Here is a 26,871-nt window from a genome sequence, read left to right on the forward strand (position 1 = left end):
AAGATGGGAAGAGTGGTGATCTTTTGAGTGTGAAGAGGGAAGGAACTCCAGGCAGGAGGGAGGTGTGAGCAAGGAGTCGATGATGAGTGAGAAGAGAGCGAAGCCTGCTGAGGAGGTTCCCTTGAGACGAACAAAGTGTAGAAGGTGGGTTGTAGTTGGAGAGAAGCAAGGCTAAGTAGTGGGGAGAGAGGAGATTGACTGTTCTAAAGCTGATGGTTACGAGCTTCTTTTTGGAGCCCAGATTTTGAAAACACCACACTGCACTGATCATCCCTCTCTTTTACACATCAGAGTTGAAAATGGATTGGAGAGGGGAGAGGCTGGCAGGCAGGCCAGTAAGAAGACTAATGTAGGAGTCAAGTCGGGCTAGGACAAGAATTTGGATCAGTGTGGTAGCTGTCTGGATGGAGAGGCAGGGGAGAAGCACTGTGGCCTAATGAATAGAGTGCTGGCCGGGGAATCAGAAGGACCTGGATTCTAATCCTAGCTCTGCTGCTAGCTCACATCTGCTGTGTGATCTTGGGTAAATCACTTCTATTCTCTATGCCCCGGTTACCTCACCTATAAAATGGGGATGAAGACTGTGAACCCCATGTGGGACATGGACTGTGTCCAACCTGATTAGCTTTTATCTATCCTAGTACATTGCCTGGCACTTAAAGTAAGCACGTAACAAATACCATTTAAAAAAAAAAGAAAAAGGGGAGGATTCTGGAAATGTTTTGTAGGAAAAACAGCAGACAGGATTTAGTGACAGACTGAATATGGGTGTTGAAAGAGAGAGAAGAGTTGAGGATAACGATAAGATTCCATTCTTGAAAGACAGGGAGAATGGTAGTGTTGCCTACAGTGTTGGAAAAGTCTTAGGGGAAGAGAGGGTTTATGAGGGAAAATGAGGAATTCTGCTTTGGACTTGTTGACCTTGAGGTGACAGCAGTTGTCCTGAAGGCAGGAGAAAATGCCAGATGGCAGAGAAGTAGAGAGGTCAGAGATGAGAGTCATATACATAGAGATGGTAGTTGAAGCCATGGAAGTGAATTAATTCTCCAAGGGAGTGGGTGTAGATGGAGAATAGGAGACCCAGAACTGAGTCTTGAAGGGCTCCCACAGTTAGGGGGTGAGAGGCAGAGGAGGAGCCAGAGAAATAGTCCAGGCTGTCAAGTCTGGACCACCGTGTCTAGACCACTGTGTCCGGGCTGCTGTGTGCGGGTTGTGTCCAGGCCATGGTGTCTAGACTGTTTCAAAGCTACCATGTCTGAACTGCCTTATCCGGGCTGCCGTGTTCAGGCCGTGACCAGGCTCTTTCCAGGCTGCCACGTCTGGGCTGCAGAGGCCAGACTGTTGTGTTCTGGCTGGGTCTGGGCTCTTTCCAGGCTGCCGTGTCCGGGCAGACTGTGGCTTGCCGCTGTTTAAAGCCCAGTAAGGGATGATGTCAAGTGAACCAGACCCCTATGCCAACCTGTCCCATCTACCCACTGAGAAAAGGGAGGTGGGACAGCTGGGTCCATACCAGCCAACCTCAGAGGTGTTCCTCTTGCCAGCCCATCCGGGGCTGGGGCATGTCTTTGCTGGCCCAGGAGGGGCCCAGGGCGTGTCTCTACCCACCCAGGTGGGGCCAGGGGTGTGTCTCTACCGGTCCGGGCGAGACCAGGGGTATGTGCCTTTTGGTCCACAGGCCCAGGAAGAGAAGGGAGAGTAGGGGCAGTGAATGGGATAGTGGATAGGGCGGTGAGCTGGGCAGGCGGAGGCAGGCCAAAACTGACCCTGGCTTCTCTGCTGGGGTCTGGGAAGCTTTCCAGAGGTCCAGGGATAGGGCAGGGAAGATGGGGTGAGGAGAGTGAGGCGATGAGTTTTCTCAGATCCGCTCTGTGGACTTGAGGGTAGATTGCTGCTGGCTGGTTGTTCAGCACCTGGCCATCCTCTTTCCACCAAATTGACACAATGAGGCCTAGTGGACGGGCCCCAGAGCTGATGGGGTTTTCACCCCATCTCTAACCCACACTTGCTGCCTCCTGATCTTGAGGAAGTCACTGAACCTTTCCAAGCCTCAGCTTCCTTATTCATACAATGGAGATATAGTCCCCAGACTTCCTCTGTCTTTGTCTTGGAGCCTTGTGTGGGACAGAGACTTTGTTGGATCTGATTCTCTGGTATCCATACAAAGTGCATGGCAAAGTGAACTTTTAATGAATCTTCTCCTCCTCCTCACCCTCCTCCTCCTCCTCCTCCTTCTTCCTCTTCTCCTTTCCCTTCCCCTTTTCCCTCTTTCCCCTTCTCTTTCCTCTGCTCTTTCCCCTTCTCCTTCTCCTTTTCCTTCTCCTCTTTCTCCTTCTCCCTCTCCTTCTCCTTCCTCTTATCATTAAAAGGCAACCTAACATTCAGCTGCTCCTGTCCAGAGCCAGCTGCAACCCTGCACTGGGGCAGTGCTTGTTTGGTTGGAACTCAAAGGGGCCTGTTTCCCTTGGGAATTGGAATGTTGGCCCAAAAGCCATTTTACCTGGTTCCAGGATGCTTTCTGTTCTTAACCTGGGCCAACCACTGTACTGAATGTGTGCTCATGGCCCCATTACCTTCCTGGCTAACAAGGGAGTTGAGTAAGATGGTGTTCACATCTGTCTTAAGAGCTGAATGATTGATTGATTGATTGGGTAAATATAAGATCATCAGATTGGATACAATCCCTGCTCCATCCAGGGCTCCTCATCTATGGAGAGGAGGTATTTTATCCCCATTTTGCGGATGAGGAAACTGAGGCCCCGGAGTTCAAGTGACTTTCCCAAGCCACTCAGCAAGGCAGTGACAGAACTGAGGGCAGACCCCAGGTCATCTACCTCCCAGCACTCTGCTCCTTCCATCAAATCACCCTGCCCACCCTGGTGTACAGTAGGTTACGGCAGCAAGATTGGGAGCATTCATTCATTCAGTTGTATTTATTGAGCGCTTACTGTGTGCAGAGCACTGTACTAAGCACTTGGGAAGTACAAGTTGGCAACATACAGAGACGGTCCCTACCCAACAGTGGGCTTACAGTCTAGAGGCAGTGGTAGTGACATTATTGACTGATGCTATTTCCTGGCACTGTACTGAGTGGTCAGGAAAAACTAACCACAGAATGAGACAAGTACCCTGCCCACAGGGAGCATCCACTCTAATAGGGGAGACAGGCATAAAATGTTTCTGAGACAGGGCATTTGGGAAGGTGTGAACCCATGGAAATCCCTCCTGCCAACAGGGCTACTTCAGGGTAAGGGGTGGATGAAGAGCAGAGAGCAAGAAATATCTCTGACCCCAGTTTCATTTCTTCCAACTTGGCTGGTTGACCCTGACCCTGGGTGGTCCTACTCCCCCTTGGAGACTCAGGAAATGGTTTACTTAGGCCCCTCTTCTGTGCTTTTGCTAGGATTGGGGAGGCCCAAGCCTCCACGAGGAAGGCTTTGAGACCCAGTGGAAAGAGTTCTAATCCTGGCTCTGCTATTTGTCTGCTGTAGGACCTTGAGCAAGTTACTGCACTTCTCTGAACCTCCATGGCCTCATCTGTAAAATGGGGATTAAATTGTACTCCCTCCTACTTAGATTGTGAGCCTCAGGTGGGACAGGGAGTCCAACCTGATTATTGTATATCTACCCCAGTGCTTAGTATAGTGCTTGATACACAGTAAGCACTTAATAAATACCATAATAATTATAAAACATAAGTTATAGTAGTATTGGTAGTAGCAAGAGGGGGAGGAGCAATAGTAGGAGTAGAAGTGGTAAAAGTAGCAGCAGTAGTAGCAGCAGCAGCTCTAGTAGTAGCAGTAGTAACAGTGGCAATAGTGGTAGCATCAACAGTAGCAGTAGTAGCAATAGTAATATTTGCAGCAGTGATATTTACTGAGTGTCCGTGTCTGTGTGTGTGAGTGTCAGGGGCAGGCACCAACTGGGCTATTCTTGTTCTTTGGGTTAAAATTCCTCAGAGACCAGAGATTTCCTGAAGAAGGAATTGTGTTCTTGGGAGGCTCTGCGGGGGCGGGGCCCCAAATGTTTCCCCGAGTGCAGGGAGGAGATCAGCTTTCCTCCAGTCAACTGGGTAGCCCTGGAGATGGGGGGAGGGGGAGCAGCTGACCTTGGGACCCCTGAGAGCCGGGGAAGGGGTGCAGCTGATGCGTGGGACCCTCAGGAATGGGGAGGGCAGACAAACTTACATGTGGGACCCTGAGGAGTGAGGAAGGTGAAGCAACTGACACATGGGACCCCCAGAAGTAGGGAGGGTGAATCACCTGACATTTGGGACCCCACCCCCACCCAAGAGTGTAGAGGGAGGAGCAGCTGACATCCGGGACCCCCAGGAGTTCGGGAGGGTGAAACAGCTGACACACGGGACCCTCAAGAGGCGGGGGAGGGAGGGCAGCTGACATATGGAACCCCCAGAATCGGGGAGGAGGGAGCAGCTGACATGTAGGACCCCCCAGGAGTGGTGAGAGGGGAGCAGGTGACGTGGTGAGGGACAGCAGGGCAGTTGTTTTGCAGCCTGCCACTACCCTCCAAGCCCAGCCTTAAACTCAGTGACTTGCACCCAGGGGTTTGAGCCCTCCGGCAGTGCAAGTGGAAGTGCCTGGACCAGCTGCAGTTCCAGGGTTATGGCTCCTGGTCTGGCTGGGCCCAACCAGCCCAGGGCTGAGCTTCCAGTCATGACTCCAGGACGCTTGGAGGAACTGTGTGCTTCTGGACATCCACTCTCAGAATTCGGGACAGATCGTTCAACACTCTAACTCTCCCCACTCCAATCCTGACTCTCTCCAAGTGACCCAGCACAGACCCCCTGATGCTTCTATTCTTCCTGCTCTGACCTTGACTCTCCTCCAGCAATTCAGCATGGGTCATCCAATCCCCACGACTCTCCCCTCTCCAATCCCCCAGTTACCCTGAATGGACCATCCAACCCTGCTGACTCTCCCGTCTCCAGCCCCGGCTCTTCCCCAGTGACCCCACATGGACATCTGTACATAGATCTATCCAAACCCCTATGGACCTTTGTTTCCAGCTGCACAGCTTCCTGTGGGAGTGGTGTCCCCAAGCTCACTGGCCTCGGTTGATTCGGGCTCATTAGTTGGACAGAGCCAAGAGAATCAGATTTTGCCCCATCCGGGGCCCACACAAATTGCTCAATCTGGAAAAACAGGATCTTATCCCTATTTTGCAGATGAGGTCCAAAGGGGATACACAGAGGCCAGCGGCAGAGCTGGGACTAGTGACTACCAGCCCTGGGGTCTTTCCACATAGCCACCCACCCCATTCCCCAGTTCAAGGACAGAGCTACACTGCACTGCTACATTTGCCATTTTTCCTCAATTTCCCCTCTGCCTTCCCCTCCATCTTAGATTGTGAGCCCCATAAGGGAAAGGGACTATGTCTGATCCGATGATAGTGAAACTCCTTCATCCCTCAACAAAGTTACTGGCGCAAAATAAGGGCTTAATAAAGATCATCAATAGTGCTATTATTTAACTATGTGTCTGTTTATTAGAGCTTGCCACAGCTTCTGTAGCTGGGACTTTGTGTGCTTTTAAGCTCCATGCTGGCACTGTGGAGTTCCCCCCATTTTTCTTTGGAAGTAGTAGTAATAGAAGGAGAAGAAGGAGGAAGGGGGGCAGGAGGTAGAGGAAGAAGAGGAGGAGGAGGAGAAGGAGGAGGAGGAGGAGCAATAGAAATAGTAGTAGTAGTAATAGAGTAGTAATAGTAGAACCTAATCTGCCAAAGAAGAAATAGTAGTAATAGTAGCAGTTGCAGTAGTAGTGGTGGTAGCAGCAGCAGCAGCAATAATATTATTAATAGTAATAATAGTAGGTAATAGTGGTAATACTAGCAGCAGCAGTACAATAATATTAGTAATAGTAATAATAATAGTAGGTAGTAGTGGTGGGAGTAGCAGCAGCAGCAATAATAGTAGGAGGAGGAGTAATAATAGTAGGTTATAGTGGTTGTAGTAGCAATAGTGGCGGTAGTAAAGTAGAACTAGTAGAACTAGTTCCAAGACTGAACTCCTTATCTTCCCTCCCAAACCCTGCCCTCTCCCTGACTTTCCCTTCACTGTAGACGGCACTACCATCCTTCCTGTCTTCAAAGCCCGCAACCTTGGTGTCATCCTCGACTCTGCTCTCTCATTCACCCCTCACATCCAATCCATCACCAAAACCTGCTGGTCTCACCTCTGCAACATCGTCAAGATCCGCCCTTTCCTCTTCATCCAAACCGCTGCCTTGCTGGTTCAATCTCTCATCCTATCCTGACTGGATTACTGCATCAGCCTCCTCTCTGACCTCCCATCCTCCTGTCTCTCCCCACTTCAGTCTATACTTCCCACTGCTGCCCAGATCATCTTTGTGCAGAAATGCTCTGGGCATGATACTCCCCTCCTAAAAAATCTCCAGTGGCTACCAGTCAACCTATGCATCAGGCAAAAACTCCTCCCTCTTGGCTTCAAGGCTCTCCATCACCTCGCCCCCTCCTACCTGACCTCCCTTCTTTCCTTCTCCAGCCCAGTCCGCACCCTCCACTCCTCTGCCGCTAACCTCCTCACTGTGCCCCATTCTCGCCCGTCCCGCCGTCGACCCCTGGCCCACGTCCTCCCTCTGGCCTGGAATGCCCTCCCTCCGCACATCCGCCAAGCTAGCTCTCTTTCTCCCTTCAAAGCCCTACTGAGAGGTCACCTTCTCCAGGAGGCCTTCCCAGACTGAGCCCCATTTTTCCTCTCCCCCTCCCTGTCCCCCCTCCCTACCTCCTTCCCCTCCCCACAGCACCTGTATATATGTTTGTACAGATTTACTACTCTATTTTACTTGTACATATTTACTACTCTATTTATTTTACTTTGTTAATACGTTTTGTTTTGTTGTCTGTTTCCCCCTTCTAGACTGTGAGCCCATTGTTGGGTAGGGACCGTCTCTATATGTTGCCAACTTGTACTTCCCAAGTGCTTAGTACAGTGCTCTGCACACAGTAAGCACTCAATAAATATGATTGAATGAATGAATGAATGAATGAATGAACTAGTAACAGTAGTAGTAGTAGTCCTTTAGACTGTAAACTCACTTAGGGCTGGGAATGGGTCTACCAAGTCTGTCACACTCTACTCTCCCAAGCCCTTAATACAGTACTCTGCACACAGTAAGCACTCAATAGATATCATTGATTGATAGTAGTAGCAGATGATGTAGTAGTATTAGCAGTAGTAGTAGTAACAGGAGAAGTAGCAGGAGTAGTAGCAGCAGCTGTAGTGGTAGTAGAAGTAGTTATAGTAGTAGAGATAGCACCCTTTTGTGCTGCGCAAAGCACTAGACACTGGGGAAGTAGAGATAATGGAGGGGTAGGATTCCCGCCCACACAGAGCTGACATTCCAGAGGTAGAGGCCCTAACCAGAAGGACTGACTTTGGGAAGCCCCCAAGCACAGACCCCAAAGATCAGTTGGTCCCTCTGACCCGCCTCCCAGCATCAGTGTCTGGTGCTTCAGAGAGGACACCCTCCCCCTTCTAGACTGTGAGCCCACTGTTGGGTAGGGACCGTCTCTATATTTTGCCAACTTGTACTTCCCAATCACTTAGTACAGTGCTCTGTACACTGTAAGCACTCAATAAATACGATTGAATGAATTGAATGAGTGAATGAATGACCCATCTGCCCTTTGGTGCAGCTTGCAAGCAGCTGGGCCAGGCCACTGGGCCACAGCTGGCTCCAGGGTGGAAGGAGGCTGAGAGACACAGTGATCATCTGTCCAGTTGGATCCTGAGAGTCCAGTGTTGTTCCATACAACATATAAATGAGACCTAAGAAACAGAAAGTGGGAAGCAAGATAGACGTGCCAATTGTAATACCGGGTCTGCCACTTCTCTTCTGTGTGATCTTGAGTAAGTCACTTTACTTCTCTTTGGCCTCAGTTTCCTCATCTGTCAAATGGGGATGAAATACCTGTTCTCCCTCCTCTTTAGACTGTGAGCCCCATGTGAGACAAGGACTGAGTCTGACCTGATGATCTTGCATGCTTGGCACATAGTAAGTGCTTAACACAAACCTTTAATCCTATTATTATTGTTGTTGTTCTTGTCCTTGTTGTTGTTAGAAGCAGCGTGGTCTAGTGGATAAACCACGGGAGTAGAAGTCAGAAGGAGCTGGATTCTAGTCCTGGCTTTGCCACTTGTGAGCTATGTGACCTTGGGCAAGTCACTTCTCTTCTCTGTGCCTCAGTGACCTCATCTTCAAAATGGGGAATCAGGCTGTGAGTCCCATGTGGGACAGGGACGGTGTCCAACCTAGTTAGCGTCTATCTACCCGGAGCTTAGAGCAGTGCTTGACACTATTATTATTATTATTATTATTATTACCCTGATTCAGGTTGAAATCAGGGCATCTGATCACTATCTTTCATTCTCTTTGGAGCGGTAACAGAATTGAGGCCGGCCTGAAATATAGGGATTTATCAATAGTTACTTCACCTAACTTCATACTCATTGCCAATAAGTCACTTCAAATATGTGTGAGATCATCGTCATCATTAACATCACCAATGATCTTTCTTGAGCATCTCCTGTGCTGCACACTGTGCCTGGCACCTACAGTATGTAGAGCACTGGACTGGAAAGGTGATGAGAACATGTTCTAGACTGTGAGCCCATTGTTGGGTAGGGATTGTCTCTATACATTGCCAACTTGTACTTCCCAAGCACTTAGTACAGTGCTCTGCACACAGTAAGTGCTTAATAAATACGATTGAATGAATGAATGAATGAAATAATAAATATAAATAGAGAAACGTATCAATAATTAATGAAGAGGTGGTGTGAGCACTGCGGAAAGACCACCAGACTGCAAGTCAGGAGACCAGGGTTCTTGTCTCAGCTCTGCCCCTTGCCTGCAGTGTGACTTAACCTCTCTGGGCCTCGGTTTCCACATCAGTAAAATGGGGATAAAATCCCAGCTCTCCTTCCCTCTTAGAATTTGAGCCTGGTGAAAGACAAGGACTATGTCCAAAGTGATTATTTATCCCAGCACTGGGCACATAATGAGCACTTATTAAATACTATGACTGTCATTGTATAGAAATGCATAATGTATTGTGTGTGTGCATATATACGGTTGTGTGTGGATGTGTGAGGGTATGTGTGTCTGTGTGAGTGTGTGTGAGTGAGCTTTGCTCTGATGCAGATCATCCAGGCTGATAGCCCATAGGGCAAAGATTCCGGGTTTCCCCTTATTTTCCTAGCCTGTCTGAGTGCTCATTAGTGACTGAGCTAATGTGAGGAGTGAGGGGATGGGGAATGGGGGTGGAGATAAGGGGGGGGGGACGGTGGGTGTGGGGATGATGGGTGGGGACAGGGGGTGGAAGCAGTGGGGTTGGAGACTGGAGGGGACGAACAGTGTGGGCAGGATAGTGGAGGTAGGGATGGTGAGGTGGGGATGGTGAGGTGGGGATGGTGAGGTGGGGATGGTGGAGGGGTGATGGTAGGGGTGCGGATGGTTTTTCACTCCTTTTTATGTCTTCATCTTTTCCTCCCTTTCTCCCCTGGAGATTCTCAACACCCACATGCGGAATGAAAAAAAAAAAACAAACCCCAACAACCCAAAGAGCTCTTAATGAGTTTTGAGTGGTCGCTATGGTAACGGCTGGCTAATGAATCTCTGGGGTTTCCTTTTACCTTGTCAGAGCCCTGGAAAGGCAGACACTCTGAGCGACAAGTTTCCTGCTCCTCAGGTCGTCATGGCGACAGAGCCGCTAATCCCCTGCCGGCCAGAGCTCCCAGCCTGCCGTGCGGGCGGGTGCGGGTGGCAGCGAGCCCCATTTATTCATTACATAAAGTGATTTGTTCCAGCAAGTGGCCGTTGGCTCTCCGGGCCCTGCCCCCCTCCCCTGCCCCCCTCCCCATCATGGGGAGGGGAAGTGTTCTCAGCGATTCCTGAGGGTCCCTTCCCCCATACACTCTCAAGTAACTAGAATGCCGGGCCTCTGGTTAACTGGAATACCGGTCTGTGGTAACATTGCACCACTGGGAACTGGAACAAGGTGGAGGGTGATTCCATTCCATTTCATTCCTCCTCCTCCTGGTGTTGGTGGTCCGGGGTAGCTCCTCTGAATTCATGGCCCATAAGGATACCTTACTGACCTGTGGTCCCATTCGAGTGGGGGACTGCCTGGACTGGTCTCTATGGGCAGCAGAGTTTGGATTCTGTTGTCTGCTGGAGGCTCGGTTGCCCGGTCCGGTCCAGCTTGGTGGTCCATTTGAGTTTGGCTATCCAGTTGGGCTTGAGGAGCCCATTAGGTTCTGGGGCTGGTTGACTTCAGGTGTCCAGTCAAGTTTGGGAGGTCTGGATTATAGAACTAGAATTAGTAATTTTTGAGCATCCACTCGGTATGGTGTACTGTACTAGAACAGTGCTTGGCACATAGTAAGCGCTTAACAAATACCATCACTTGGGACCATTCAGTAAAAGTGAAAGTCAAGAGAGAAGCTGACAATGTAGTGGGGGGAGGCAAACAGGCCTAACATGACTTAAAGTGGAGCTGGCCAGGGGTTTGAGATGTCTCCCTGTGTGGAGAGAATTGATTTTCAGGCCAGGGGGATGTGCGAGTCTGCTAACCCTCTCTGGTCCCTTCCACTGGGTTCCCACAGGGACTCAGAGAGCCACCAGGGAGCAGGAGGGCAGGTGTGCTACCCATGGAAAAGTGCATTCAGTGATCTTTGCCCACGTTGGCCAGTTTGCTGGGGAACAAGTCTACCAACTCTGTTGTATTGTACTCTCCCAAGTGCTTAGTACAGTGCTCTGCACACAGCAAGCCCTCAATAAATGTGATTGGTTGATTGCTAAATCGGGACCAGAGACTATGTCTCCTATGTCTCAGAGGAGGGCTCGGCTCAGGAAATGGACAGCAGGGCATTACCCACCTAATACTCATTTTGCCCATCTGTTGCTTCAGGGTTGTGTTGGGGCATCTAGGTTCCTCCAGGATTACCTTGTTCCCTGCCAGCTTGAGTGGGCCTGCACACCAAGACCGTACAATGTCCAAGGCTCCTGTTCCCATCTCTCCCTGGAGACGGGATTCCTAGGGGCAGGAGAGACCTTGGGAGATGAGTTATTTTCGTTCTGGAGACCCCCCGGGGTTCTCCCCAAACAGCGGCAGGGAATACCTTGAGTAAGTGACACCACATGGTCTCCACAGTTGGCACTAAAATAGTGTCGGCAACAGCAGCGTCAGCAGGCGGGTCCGGAGGCTGGTGCCTGTGGGGGGCTAATTTTAGATGGCTCTTTGGGCTATCTTGCCCTTGCAATGCACAGCAGCTCCTCTCCTCTGTTCTTTTGTTGGTGGGGTGGGTGGTGGGGGAAGATATATGCTGATTCCACAGTATCTCCATAGCTCTAAATGCCTCACACCTCCCTGTCATGACCTCAGAGGTGCACCTGCCCACCAGGGTTCTGGGAACCGGGCAGGGGTCGAGGTCCGTCTTGGTCTTCATTGGCTTTCAGCTGCTGGCCTAGACTTCTGGGGAACCAAGTCCTCAGTGGGTCACAGAGGAGCCTGAGAAGGAGCAGCAGCAGTAGTAGCACTAGTGGTAACAATAGTAGCAGTAGTAATAGTAGCAGTACCAGGAGTAACAGTAGTAGTAGAGGTAGTAGCAGCAGAAGTAGCAGCATCATCATCATCATCATCAATCGTATTTATTGAGCGCTTACTGTGTGCAGAGCACTGTACTAAGCGCTTGGGAAGTACAAGTTGGCAACATATAGAGACAGTCCCTACCCAACAGTGGGCTCACAGTCTAAAAGGGGGAGACAGAGAACAAAACCAAACATACTAACAAAATAAAATAAATAGAATAGATATGTACAAGTAAAATAAATAAATAAATAAATAAATAAATAGAGTAATAAATATGTACAAACATATATACATATATACAGGTGCAGTGGGGAAGGGAAGGAGGTAAGATGGGGGGATGGAGAGGGGGACGAGGGGGAGAGGAAGGAAGGGGCTCAGTCTGGGAAGGCCTCCTGGAGGAGGTGAGCTCTCAGTAGGGCCTTGAAGGGAGGAAGAGAGCTAGCTTGGCGGATGGGCAGAGGGAGGGCATTCTAGGCCCGGGGGATGACGTGGGCCGGGGGTCAATGGCAGGACAGGCGAGAATGAGGTATGGTGAGAAGATTAGCGGCAGAGGAGCGGAGGGTGCGGGCTGGGCTGTAGAAGGAGAGAAGGGAGGTGAGGTAGGAGGAGGCGAGGTGATGGAGAGCCTTGAAGCCCAGGGTGAGGAGTTTCTGCCTGATGCGCAGATTGATTGGTAGCCACTGGAGATTTTTGCTGCAGCAGTTGCAGCAACAATAGTAGTAGCAGTAATAGTAGCAGTAATGGAAGCAGCAGTTGCAGTGGGGAAAAGTGTGGCCTAGTGGAAAAAGTACAGGCTTTGTAGATCAGAAAACCTGGGTTCTAATTCCAGTTCCACCACTTGTGTACGGTCTGATCTTGGGCAAGTCATTTAATAATAATAATAATAATAATAATAATAATAATAATAATAATAATAATAGCATTTATTAAGCACTTACTATGTGCAAAGCACTGTTCTAAGCGCTGGGGAGGTTACAAGGTGATCAGGTTGTCCCCCGGGGGGCTCACAGTCTTCATCCCCATTTTACAGATGAGGGAACTGAAGCACAGAGAAGTGAAGTGACTTGCCCAAAGTCACACAGCTGACAATTGGCAGAGCCGGGATTTGAACCCATGACTTCTGAGTCCAAAGCCCGGGCTCTTTCCACTGAGCCACGCTGCTTCTCTGTTAATCAATCAATCAATCAGTCGTATTTATTGAGCGCTTACTGTGTGCAGAGCACTGTACTAAGCGCTTGGGAAGTACAAGTTGGCAACATATAGAGATGGTCTAGGCTCACAGTCTAGAAGGAGGAGACAGAGAACAAAACCAAACATGTTAAGTCCTTTTGCGCCTCTGTTACCTCATCAGTAAAAATGGGGATTAATAATAATAATAATGATGGCATTTGTTAAGCGCTTACTATGTACAAAGCACTGTTCTAAGCGCTGAGGGGGATACAAGTTGAACAGTTTGTCCCAAGTGGGGCTCACAGTCATCCTCCCCATTTTACAGATGAGGTAACTGAGGCTCAGAGAAGTTAAGTGACTTGCCCAACGTCACACAGCAGACATGTGGCGGAGCCGGAATTCGAACTCATGACCTCTGACTCCAAAGCCTGTGCTCTTTCCACTGAGCCACGCTGCACAGTAAGCCCCATGTGGGGTACGGACTGTGTCCAACTGTATTAGTTTGTATCTACCCAAGCATTTAGTACAGTGCTTGGTACATAGTAAGTGCTTAACAAATACCATTTGAAAAGAAAGAGTAGTAGTAATTGAAATGATATCTGCTGAGTGCTCATGGGTGCTGGACAATTTGGAAAAGAACCCCAGAAACAAAAGATACGCTCCCTGCCCACAAGGAGCTTCCACTCTAATAAGGACACCCAACAAACAAATATTTACAAACAGGAGAATTAGAACAAGATCGTAGAGCTAAAGTTGAAGTTCCTTGTGGGCAGGGAACATGTCACCTAACTCTGTTATATTTCCAAGTGCTTAGTATAGTGCTTTTCACACAGTTAGCATTCAATAAAAACTATTGTTTGATGAAGTGAAAGTTCCTTGAGGCCAGGGATCATGGCTACTAACTCTGTTGTCCTCTCCCAAGTGCTTCCTGCCCAGACGAAGTGCACAATAAACACTACCGATTAGATAGGTAATTGGCCAGGCATCTAATAGGCACTCCATAACCCAGGCACTGGGGATGGGTCTAAATCGATCCATGGTAGAGGCGGCTGTTGGGCTGCTGGGGGTTGGGGAAGTGGGAGTTGAAGCCTTTTGGAAGATGTGGGATTTCCGAAGGGCTCTGAAGGTGGGGAGATCTGGGGCCTGGTGGGTTTGGTGGGGAGGGAGTTCTCAGCAGGAAATAGTGTGAGTGAGGGTCAGAGGTGTGTGAGATGAGAGCAAGATGGGCTTGGACGGAGCAGAGAGAGCAGGGGGAGGGCCTGAAAGCCGGTGGTCTGCAGCTTCCATTCAAAGAGGAGGGAGGTGGCTGGCCATAGAAGGGTTTGGGGAGTGAGGAGACTCAGATTCAAATCCCTGCTATCTCTGCCTCCCCAATCTCCGCCTCCCCGCTCTCTGCCACCCTGATCTCTGCCCCCCCATCACTTCCTCACATATGGAATTGCTGACTTGTCCACTGAAATCAGAGCCTGCCCTTCGGAATACAGAGTTTACTGCAGAGGAAGGCAAGGAGAAGACACAGCCCATAGAAAAAAGACAGTGTCCCTGGCTCCCTCAGTTTCTACCCCATGGCTTCACCCACCTACAACCTCTCCCAGCTACCTTCCCCTCCGTGGCTTCTCCCCACAGCTTCTCCCCACTCAGAGTTTTGCCCCCCCAGTTTTTCCCCTGTAATATGTCTCCTCACAATTTCTCCCCGTGACTTCTCCCCACAGCTCCTCCCCAAGGGCTTCTCCTCCACTACTTCTCCACTGTGGCTACTTCCCACAGCTTTTCCCCCAAAAGCTTCTCCCCAAGAAATTCTCCCTAATGGCTTCTCCCCCTGACCTCTCCCCGGGGCTTTTCCTGACAGATATTTCCCCAAGGGCTTCTCCCCCTCAACTTCTCCACCATAGTTTCTTCCCCCAGCCTCTTCCCATGGCTTCTTTCTCATGGCTTCTTTCCACAGCTTCTCCCTCATGACTTCTTGAGAAGCAACGTGGCCCAGTGGAAAAAGCCCGGGCTTGGGAGTCAGAGTTCATGGGTTCTAATCCCAGCTCTGCCACTTGTAAGCTGTGTGACTTTGGACAAATCACTTAACTTCTCTGTGCCTCAGTTACCTCATCTGCAAAATGGGGATTAAGACTGTGAGCCCCACATGAGGCAACCTCATGACCTTATATTCCTCCCCCCCAGCGCTTAGAACAGTGCATGGCACATAGTAAGTGCTTAACACATACCATTATTCTTCTTCTTCCTTATGGCTTCTACCCCATGGCTTCTCCCCCATAACTTCTCCTCAAGGGTTTCTCTCCCATGGCTTCTCCCCCATGACTTCTCCACATGACTTCTCCTTGATGGCCTGTTCCTCGTGGCTTCTACCCCATAACTTCTCCTCAAGGATTTATCCCCCAGGGCTTCTCCCCCATGGCTTCTTTCTCATGGCCTCACCCCCATGGCTTCTCTGCGTGACTTCTCTCCCATGGCTCTTTCCCATGGCTTCTTCCCCACAACTTCTCCTCAAGAGCTTCTCCCCCACGGTCTCTCCCTCATGGTTTCCCCCCAAGGGCTTCTCTCATCCAGAGGACAGTTCTGAGCAGTGTCTCCAGGCACCCACAGGCTTCTCTCCCCTATTGGCTGTCCTCTTCCTCTACTCCTTAGCTGCTGCTCTTCGCTTGCCCCTACCCATCCCTCACTTCCAACTCTTCCACCTCCATCCCCTCAACTGGTGCCCACCTCCTGCCTGCAACAACCTTCACCACAGCCACCCCCCCCCCCAACCCCTAGGTCATTTCCTCCTGGACATCTTCCCTGTTTACGGCCCCCCCCCCCCCCTGTTTACGCCCCCCCCCCCCCCCCCCCCATCTTTCTGGTCAGGTTATCCTGCCAGTCACACCTGTTTATTTATGGTATGCTGATCTTTGTGGTCATTCAGAAAATGAGAAGAAAAAAATGGAGGAGCATATGGAAGTTTGACACAAAGCATTTACTTCCTCTACCCAGGCCACACATTCTGCCCCCATGTCACTTGGGTGGGAATTCTGACCCACCTTGCAGAGCAGGTTTGGAGGAGACTGAGACACCAGCAAGCTTTCACAAAATTTAGAATGTGGAGAAAGCTGGAGCTGGGACTGGGGCTAGGTTGGACTGGGCTGGGCTGGAGTTGGAGATGGACTGGAGCTGTGGCTGGGCTGGAAGTGGGGGCTGCTGGGATTGTTGGATTTGGTACACCCCTGCCTTAGCAGAGTGGAGCCTGAAATTCCGCCTTCAACCACAATGATCTTGTGTTTTTATCGGAATTCCATGATTCTGGGATTCTGGGTTTTTATTATGTTTATTGTTCTTGGACCAGGTTTTTATATTCAACATTTCCACGTGTGCAGAACCCCAACTCCCAGCCCTGCTTGTACATTGAGCCCCCTGAGGGCCTGGGATGGTGTCTCAGTCATTCACTGCTGTACCCCACTCCAGAGCTCAGTATAGCGCTTTGTACACAACGGGAGCTCAACAAATACCACTGAAGGAAAAAAGGAAGGAATGAATTTCCACACTTGTGGCTGCAAGCACATTTATCCCTGCTCTACTAAGAGACCCAAATATTTTTCCCACTGTTCTGCTCAGGATTTTTGAGGCGAAAAGTCTGGCTGGAAAGCACCGTCGTAAAACCCGTTGAGTTGCTAGAAAGGAACAACAAACTTAGTGATCATAATCCTGCCTTTTCCAAACAGAAAGATAACAGTGATAACAATCATGTTGATATTTACATGCTGAGTCCAGCACTCTGTGTGCAGAAGGCACTCAATAAATGCCTTGAGTGCTTATTAAGGGCTATCTATGTGCCAAACACTGCACATAGTTAGATAATCTGATCAGGCTCATGAGGCTCACAGTCTAAGAGAAGGAGAGCATGTCTTGTGTTCCCACTTTTCAAAGGAGGAAATTGAGGCTCAGGAGGGCAGCTGGGCAGAGCATGGACTAGAACTGAGGCTCCTGACCCCCAGCCCCATGCTTTTTATCTGTCACTTGTGCCCTTTGGCTTTTCCCCCTGCATCCCAGGGGGCTGGCCCACCCAGGGGACTGGACTGCCTCAGTCACTAGAATAGTTCTAGTAATACCAACTTTGTGATAGGGAGGTTGAGGACCAAGTTCATCCTGGGGTCTCAGCAATTGGCCCCCTGACACCAAAGGCCTCCAGCTGTGGGACACAGGGACTCCACTGGCCTCAAGCTGTAAGATCCAGTGCTCCTCTTCCCCAGTTTCCAGGCATGTGGCCCAGTACTCCCCTTCCTCAATCTCAAGCTGTGGGACCTGGTGCTCCCCTCCTCACCAACCTCCTGCTGTGGGGGTGATGGGGGTCTGAGAAGAACAGCCAGATCGCCCCATCTCCGGCCTCACTGCACACCACAGTCCTAAAGCCCTACAGGCCTTGTCACTCGGGGGGACCCCAGACTCTCTCACTCCAGTGTCATCCCCATCAGACCCTCTGAATGCACCATGTCCGAGCTGCGGCAGAGAGAGACTGATCCCGTGGTAGACCACTGGGTCTGAGCCCCCACAGGGCACAGCCATCATCATCATCATCAATCGTATTTATTGAGTGCTTACTGTGTGCAGAGCACTGTACTAAGCGCTTGGGAAGTACAAGTTGGCAACATAGCCATGATTCCTGGGCTATGTCCAGCAGCCCCCACAGCACAGCAGTGGGGAAGCTGCCTCCATCCAAGGGTCGGGGAGATGAGCTCTCAGCTGTGGGGTCTGGGCTCCCAGCCTCCAGGAGCAGGAGGCTGCTGGCCAGCCGGCCCGCTTCTCCTGCAAAGTGTTCTGTGTTCCCCAGCTCATTTTCCCTACCAGGAAACAATCTGTGTCTGTCAGTCTTCCTAGTAGATGGTAACCTCCCTGAGGGTGGGAAGAAGGGGAGTCTCCATGCTGCTGCATTCTTCTAAGCACTCACTAGAGTACCTGGCCCCCAGTAGGTGCCTAATAAATATTACTGACTGATTAATTGATGGACGGATGGATTGATTAAAGAGAAGGAGCAGGGCCTAGTAGAAAGAGCCAGGCCTGGAAGTTAGAAGAACTATGTTTCAATCCCAGCACTGCCACTTGCCTGCTGTGTGACCTTGTGCAAGTCATTTCACTTCTCTGTGCCTCATCTGCAAAATGGGGATCTAATGCCTGTTCTACTCCTACTTGGACTTTGAGCCCCATATGGAACTTTATGATCTTAAGACCTCAGCTCTTAGTAAAGTGCTTGGCACATAGTAAGCACTTATCAAATATCACAATTATTATTATGAAGTGAGGCCCCTTAATTTGCAGGTTCAGGGCCAAACGAAGCAGCCCTGGCTGAGTCCGTTGCTTATGGCACCAGGACAGGGGGCTGGCTCAGTTGGGAGAAACCCACGTCATTTTGGGGAGTTTGGGGATGAGGGGCACCCATCCCCACCCCCATCCCACTGTCTGCTGGTTGCGCCAGTTGGAAACACACATTAGTTCAGGCGCAAGGAATGTTTTCATTCCCAATTTAGACTGTTTATATCTGCAGAAGGCCCAGATCCCCAAGCATGAAGATTCTGAGCTGGGTCTTCCACCTCAGTCTCCCTACAGGGGCTTCTTACAGATGTCCCTGTGGTCCAGACACACACAGCCCACTGGAACCCCAGTGGTGGGGGCAGGGTCCAGTAGCCAGTCAGAGAAGGAAGGCAATACTCTGGTGTAATGAACGTGTGTGTGTTTGTGTGTGTGTGTGTGTGTGTGTGTGTGTGTGTGTGTGTGTGTGTGTGTGTGTGTGTGTGTGTGTGTGTGTGCGTGCCTGTGCCCGGCTGGCCAGGGTAGAGGAGGGTGGCGGGGATAGGTACCCGCGTGCATAGCTATGTAAGAGAATATGTGTTAGGTTGTGTGTGGTGGGGAAAATACATGTGCATGTGTGTACGAGAGCATGAGATGTATATGTGTTTGCTGGTTTTGGTGCTTATATAAGGGATGTGTATGTGATTAGTGTGGACTGGTGTGTTTGGGGGTAATAAGGATATGTGTGTGCATGCTGTTGTGTGTGTTGTATGCATGATATGCGTGTGTGTGTGTGTGTGCACTCCTCCTGCTAAGGGACCACTTCCTCCATTTGAGGTTCCTCTTCTGGATATGGAGAAGCCACTCGGGGGCTGTCTGAACTGGATGGGGGGCAGCCAGCCCCCTTTCCCTTCTTCAGGCACCCCTAAAAGAACCGAGCCCCACCTGAGCCCACCCTCCCAGGCCAAATGAGGGCAGAGCGGGCAGGGTGGGGCCAGGTTGGCCGGGTATTCTGATGTAGCTGTTTCTGGGCCCACCAAGTTTTCGGGTGGCTGGGGGCAGCGGAGGAGAGGGGTGGCAGAGGGTGGCAGGGTACGTCCCTCCCTACCTGCCCCCCTCCAGAGATGTGAGTCCCAAGATAGCCCATCCTAGGTGCCTCCAGCTGCTCCCAAGTTTCTGTTTGAGGGTAGTCCCCTGCCACGGCAGCCAGTGCCTGGGCTTACTGTTACAGGCCAGAGGGTTGTGAAGCCCTCCGGTCTTCTTCCTGGAGTCATGCTGGTGGTCCCTCAGACAGAACCTAGCTCTGAAGTTGGGAGACCGGGGTCCAGGCCCCAGTTGAGACTGCTGGGCCTGGGTTGTCAGTAGTGAAAGTTTCTGACCCAGGAACTGCCTAGGGTGGACGGGTCTGGCAGAAAAATCTGAAAAGTATCGGTTGACCCAGGTGGCAAAGACCACAGTGGCTACCGGGGTCACAGCATGCCCGGGCACAGACTTACGGTACAGCTTTGGCATTGGTCCTCACATACAGTAAACCTCGGTGTTTCCTTCACTGTGCCCTGTGCCCCTGCCCACCCACTCACTTATGGCGCTCCAGGCCCCCAGTGGGAACAAGACAGTCAGAGATCAGGGAGGGTGAACGACGCCAGGCTAGAACCTGCTAAAATCAATTCCACCATGTATAAACTCCATCCTGATAGCTCGTGCCTGAGGCTCCCCTGACCACCCTGCCTCCTGCCTCTCCACACTTCAGTCCATCTTCACTCTGCCACCTGGATCATTTTTCTACAAAGCTGTTCAGGCCACATCTCCCCACTCCTCAAGAACTTCCAGTGGTTGCCTATCTACTGCTGCATCAAACGGAAACTCCTTACCATCAGTTTTAAAGCATTCAATCACCTTGTTCCTCCTATCTTAACCTCCTTGCTCTCCTACTACAACTCAGCCCACATACTTCCCTCCTCTAATGCCAACCTACCCACTGAACCTCAGTCCTGTCTATCTTACTGCCGACGTCTCGCCCACATCCCGCCTCTGGCCTGGAGCGCCCTTCCTCCTCGTATCTGACAGATGATCACTCTCCCCACCTTCATAGCCTTGTTAAAAGCACATCTCCAAGAGCAGCATGGCCTAGTGAAAAGAGCACTGACCTAGGAATCAGAGGACCTGGGTTCTAATCCCAGCTCTGTCAAGTGCTTGTTGTGTGACCTTGGGCACATCATTTAACTTCTTGGTGCCTCAGTTCTCCTGTTCTTCCTCTTAATTAGACTGTGAGCCCTATACAGGACAGCTACAGAGTTCAACCTAATTAATTTCTATCTATCCCAGTGCTTAGCAGTAAGCACTGAACAAATACCAAAAAAGAGCTTTGCCCAATTAAATCCTCATTTCCTCTTCTCCCACTTAATAATAAAAGAATGATGGTATTTGTTTAGTGCTTACTGTGTGCAAGCACTGTTCTAAGTGCTGGGGTAGATACAAGGTAATCAGGTTGTCCCATGTGGGGCTCACAGTCTTAATCCCCATTTGACAAATGAGGTAACTGAGTCACAGAGAAGTTAAGTCACTTGCCCAAAGTCACACAACTGACAAGTGGCGGAGCTGGGGATTAGAACCCGCGATCTATGACTCCCAAGCCCATGCTCTTTCCTCTAAGTCACACTGCTTCTCTGTCAACCTCACACTAGAATTTACACCCTTATTCACCTTTCCTTCAGCCCCACAGCACTTACGTATATATCCATAATTTATTTATTTATATTAATGTCTGCATCTCCCTCTAGTCTGTAAGCTCACTATGGACAGTGAACATGTCTACCACCTCTGTTATATTATACTCTCCCAAGCACTTAGCACAGTACTCTGCACACAGCGCTTAATAAACGTGATTGATTGATTGAGTGTTTACTGTGTTCAGAGCACTGGACTAAATGCTTGGGAAAGGACAATACACAGAAGTGGTAGACAGGTTCCCTGCTCACAGCAATCTTACAGTCACAGAAAGACAGACACAGACCAAGTAACACAAAGGTAAAATGACAGAGACAGGCAGATGGAGACTAAGAGGCTATCAGAGGCAAAGAGAGGCAGGAGACAGACTGAGAGGCAAAGATAGAGAGATAGAGAAGCAGCAAGAGCAACAGAGCGAGATACACAGATGGATGACCTCAACCCTGACCAAATGGACCTCACAGGCTGAGTGATCATGGTCGAGAAATGAAGGCGGGGGTCGGGGGGTTTCTCACAGGACCTCCACCCCCTGCATTCACAGAAGTTTAGAGGAGCTGCTTCTGTTCAAGGCAGAGCTGGCTACCTCAGGCCTGGGAATATTTCATTTCAAATTCAATATTGCTGAGAGGGGCAATGGCTCTTCTGTGCATCCCCTACCCACCCCCTGCCCACCCCATTCACCCTGCTTCCCCACCCCCGCCAGCCACTGTGCTCAGATGGATCTGTTAATGGATATTCAAAATTGATTTTTTTCTTCTTGAATCCCCCTCCCCTCCTCGTTGCCCGGAAACCCATCCGGAAAGCTGCCAGGATTCTGACTGGTCGAGGTCCCACAAGTAGAGCTGGAGCCAGCCAGGGCAGGAGGCCAACCGCCCCCTCAATACCCATCTCTACGGAAACACTGGCCCCCCTGGCCTCTGTGGTGGTGGTGCTGCTGCTGCTGCTGCTATCTCACCTTAACACCATGCTGGAGCTGCAGAGTGTTTACTATGTGCCAAGCACTGTATTAAGCCAAATACTCAGGTCAGACACAGTCTCTGTCCTATGAGGGACTATAAGGAGGGAAAACCAGGTTTTAATTCCCATTTTAGAAATGGGGGAACTGAGGTCCTGGGAGGTTAAGAGGCCCATCCAGGGTCACACAACAGGCCTGTGGCAGAGCCAGGACTTAAACCCAGATTTCCCAACTCCCAGTCCCTTGATCTTTACTCTAGGCCCCATCACCTCCCATAATTTATGCCTGCCTATTAGATGGTACCCCTCTCAGGGTCGCACCTGGAGAGTTTCCAGTACTCTACCAGTCTTGGCTAGGGGAGGGAGAGTCAAGCAGAGGCCTACCCATTCCATTACTAACTTGGGCAGTGACTAGTGAGTGGAAGGCAATCTGCCACAAGTCAAAACTCCGCCATGCTGGGCAGCAGCGATATGGGTGAGTCAAGGGCGGAGACTTGAATTTACTGTGCGGAAGGCGGCAATGGCAACCACTTCTGTATTTTTACTAAGAAAACTCTATGGATACACTACCAGAATGATTGCAGATGGAGAGCGGGGCATTCTGGGAGAGATGTGTCCATGGTGTTGCTATGGGTTGGAAACAACTCGACGGCATAAGATAATTAGATGGTAACCTTGCCATTGAGGACAGGGTCCTGGTTTTGCCTCACTGCTCCCTCCTGAGAACTCAGTACAGTGCCCTGTGCATAGAGTAGGCATTCATTAAATACTATTGATAGCAGGGGTTGGCGCAGTGTGGCTGGGTCATCTGGGGGTGGAGGTGGCCCTTGCATAGCTGAAGGGAACTGTGGAACCACCAAATTCTTCAGGCTGGTTTGGATGCCTCTGGCTACAGTGGAGTCTAATCTGTCAAAGAAGTAGGAGCGGAAGTAGTAGCAGTAGTAGCAGTGTGGCTTAGTGGAAAAAAGCACACACTTTGGAGTCAGAGGTCAGAGGTTTGAATCCCTGTTCTGTTACTTATCAGCTGTGTGACTTTGGGCAAGTCACTTAACTTCTCTGTGCCTCAGTTACCTCATCTGGAAAATGGGAACTAAGACTGCGAGCCCCACGTGGGACAACCTGGTAACCCCAGAGCTTAGAACAGTGCTTTGCACATAGGAAGCACTTAACAAACACCATCATTATTATTATCATTATTAGTAGCAGAAGTAACACTAATAGTAGAAGTTGCCAACTTGTACTTCCCAAGCGCTTAGTACAGTGCTGTGCACACAGTAAACACTCAATAAATACGATTGAATGAATGCATGAAGTAGCAGTAGTTGTAGCAGCAGTAGTAGCAGTAGAAGAACAGTAATAGAAGTTAAAACAGTAGTCGTGGCAGTAGTAGTAATAGTAGTAGCAGGAGTGGCCATAGTAGTAGTAGTAATGAGAAGCAGTATGGTGTAGTGGATAGAGCACGGGCCTGGGCATAAGAAGGCCATGGGTTCTAATCTCAGTTCTGCCACTTGTCTGCTGTGTCACCTTGGGCAACTCATTTCACTTCTCTGGGTCTCAGTTACCTCATCTGTAAAATGGGGATTAAGTCTGTGAGCCCTATGTGGGACAGGGACTGTGTCCAACCCAATTTACTTAATATCCACCCCAGGGCTTAGTACAGTGCCTTGCACATAGTAAGCACTTAACAAATATTATTATTATTATTATTATTATTATTATTATTATTGGAGAAGCAGCATAGCTCAGTGGAAAGAGCACGGGCTTTGGAGTCAGAGGTCATGGGTTCAAATCTCGGCTCCGCCAATTGTCAGCTGTGTGACTTTGGGCAAGTCACAACTTATCTGGGCCTCAGTTACCTCATCTGTAAAATGGGGATTAAAACTGTGAGCCCCCCGTGGGACAACCTGATCACCTTGTAACCTCCCCAGTGCTTAGAATAGTGCTTTGCACATAGTAAATGCTTAACAAATGCCATTATTATTATTATTATTATTATTACTTGCCAATCACTCAGTATAGTGTCCTGCAACTAGTGGGAGCCCAAGAAATAGCGTTCTCACTACTCCTGCTGTAGTTCCCAAGCATTCAGTATAGTAACCTGCACCCAGTGAGCATTCAATCAACCAATCAATCATATTTATTGTGCACTTACTGTGTGCAGAGCACTGTACTAAGTGCTTGGGATAATGCAGTACAACAGAGTTAGTAGGGCCCATCTCCTATCTACATGTTTTGTTTTGTTGTCTGTCTCCCCCTTCTAGACTGTGAGCCCGTTGTTGGGCAGGGACCGTCTCTTATATGTTGCCGACTTGTACTTTCCAAGCTCTTAGTACAGTGCTCTGCACACAGTAAGCGCTCAATAAATACGATTTAATGAATGAATGCATTCCTTGCCCACAATCATAAATACTATTCCCACTACGCCTGCTGTACTTTCCAAGTGCTCAGTTACAGTACCCTGCACCCAGGGGGTGCTCAATAAATACCACTCTTGCTAGTATCGTTATTGTCAGATCCCCATTGGTCACAGCCCCTAGCATGCTTAGAGTGACCTTCATCCATCCCCTGATCCGTCTGACCATCCCTTCATGCCTCCACTCACCAGTCTGTGTGGGCAACCTGGTGGGAGCCTCAGAGCCCGGTGGCACTGCATCCCGCCTGCCAGAGGTGCAAGAGGAGTGGCATCTCTGCTTCTCCACAGTGCTCTCCCATGGGGGCTGTATGACCTCCCCAGAAAGGATGGTGGGGTGGGGGTCAGGTTTGGAGGGCTGAGCACTTCCCCCACTCAGGCCAATCACTGTAGGATGTCCGTTTCCTGGTGATGCTTCCCGGATCCATCCCTTCTTCTCCATCCAGAATGCTGCTGCCTCACTAGTTCAAGTAACTGACTCCCAGCTTGACTCCCATAGCAGCCTCCTCTCTGCCTCCAGCCTCTCCCCATTCCACTCCATACTGCATTCTGCTGCCCTGATCATCTGTCTGAAGCACCATTCTGAACACACCTCCCCCTTCCTCAGTGGTGGCCCATTTTTCTATTTTGTAGTATTTGTTAAGAGTTTACTCTGTGCCAGACACTGTTCTAAGACCTGGGCTAGCTACAAAGCAATTCATTCATTCATTCAATCGTATTTATAGAGCGCTTACTGTGTGCAGAGCACTGTACTAAGTGCTTGGAGAGTACAATTCGGCAACGGATAGAGGCAGTTCCTATCCAACAACGGGCTCACAGTCTAGAAGTAATCAGGTTGGGCCCAATCCATGTCCCACATGGGACTCCCAGTCTTAATCCCCATTTTACAGATGAGGTAACTGAGGAACAGAGAAGTAAAGTGACTTGTCCAAGGTAAGACAGCATTCAAGTGGCGGAGCCAGAATTAGAACGCAGTACGTACTGGGTCTTTGCCTGTACTGTACTCTCCCAGTGCTCAGAACAGCGGTCTGCACCTGGTAAGCTCCTGATTAATACTTTTGATTGATGGTTTAATCAACTCTCTGTGTAGAGAAACTAGGTCTGAAATCTACAGCTTCGAAGTATGGGTGAGAGGAGTCTTTAAATGCCCCCCTACACCTCACCTCATGCGATTTATTAACAAAAACAATAATGATAATTATGGTATTTATTAAGCACAAACTATGAGCCAAGCACTGTGCCAAACATCAGAGTAGATACAAGATAATCAAGCCAAGCACAGTCCCTCTCCACCATGGGGCTCAAAGATTAAATAGGAGGGAGAACAGGTATTAAATACCCTTTTTAAAGAAGAGAAAACTGAGGCCCAGAGAAATCAAGTGACTTGCCTGTTGCTATCAAGCAGACAAGTGTCAGAGCCAAGATTAGAACCCAGGTCCTCTGACTCTCAGGCCCGGGCTCCTTCCATTAGTCCCCACTGCTTTACTCAGGTCAGTGTTTATTGGAATCAGATCAACATTTATTACTATCTGATCAGAATTTATTACAGTCTGATCAGAGTTTATTATAGTTGGATCATTGGTTGCCAGTCACAACTCCTCCTGCCTCCAGGTTATCTCCCCTTGGCTGCCCCGCTGGCGCCTCAAGTCCAAAACCGAACTCCTCTTCTCTCTCAAATCCTCTCCTCCAACTTCCCCATCCCTGTAGACAGCACCACCATCCTCCCTGTCTCACAAACCCATAAGCTTGGCATTTTCTCCACACTTCTCTCTCTTTCAACCCCCATATCTAGCCTGTCACCAAATCCTGTTGGTCTTCCTCTCTATCATTTCAGAATCTGCCTCTTTCTCCCTTTCCCTACAGCCCCAACACTCGTCCAGGCCCTTGTCATATCCCACCTTGATAACCGTGTCAACCTCCTTGCTGACTTCAGTGACTCCAGCCTCTCCCCTCTGCAGGCCCTCCTCTGCCTGGATCACTTTTCCTAAAATGGTGTTTGGACACATCGCCCCAGTCCTCAAAGACCTCCAGTGGTTGCCCATCACTCTCTGCATTGAGCAGAAACTCCTGACATTGGCTTTAAGGCACTCATTCAGCTCTCCGTGCCCTATATATCCACTTTCTTCTCCCACTGCACCCCAGATCACACTTTTGGTTCCTCTAGACTAGTCTCCTCACTTGTCTGTCCTGCCTCTAGCCTTTTCCCTGCTTTTTATTGGACAGTCCACCACTCTCCCATCTTCAAAGCCTTCTGAAATTCCGTCACCCCCAGGAGGCCTCCCCCAACTCATTTCTCATCTCCCTATTTTTTATCCCCCAACAAACTGCCACTTCATCACTTCTGTGCCACATATGCACTTACATTCTCTCAACCCCACCACTGCACTTGGGTAAGCATTCTCTGTAGTCCATTACTCCAGCAGTCCCTCACTTACACAGCCACTTTCTTTCTTCATCCTATCTGTAACTTATCTTAGTGTCCATCTTTCCTGCTAGACTGGAAGCATCTTGAGGGCAGGGATCATGTCTAGAAACTCTACTGGAGTTAGTAGTGCTTAGTATGGTGCTATGCGCACAGTGAGGGCCAAGTATATCCTGGTGATTGACTGATTGATTGTATTAACATTTATTTCATTGAACATTGGACTTGGTTGGACCAGAGCATATTACAGCATAGATTCACAGAGTGATTAGCGTTCGCTAGTCAACCCAGTGTT

At 49.8% G+C, this 26,871-nt stretch overlaps 1 protein-coding gene and 1 non-coding gene across 2 annotated transcripts in view; both read left to right on the forward strand.

Moving 5' to 3' along the window:
- The window catches only part of LOC119942157 (voltage-dependent T-type calcium channel subunit alpha-1H-like), a 222,969-nt gene that overhangs the window by 27,391 nt on the left and 168,707 nt on the right, over positions 1-26,871 (forward strand).
- Positions 22,048-22,185, forward strand: LOC119942985. The gene has a single exon (XR_005455475.1). It is a non-coding gene; the product is annotated as a small nucleolar RNA SNORA7 (small nucleolar RNA).

Source organism: Tachyglossus aculeatus, chromosome 21 (assembly GCF_015852505.1).
Source record: "Tachyglossus aculeatus isolate mTacAcu1 chromosome 21, mTacAcu1.pri, whole genome shotgun sequence".
Lineage (NCBI taxonomy): Eukaryota > Metazoa > Chordata > Mammalia > Monotremata > Tachyglossidae > Tachyglossus > Tachyglossus aculeatus.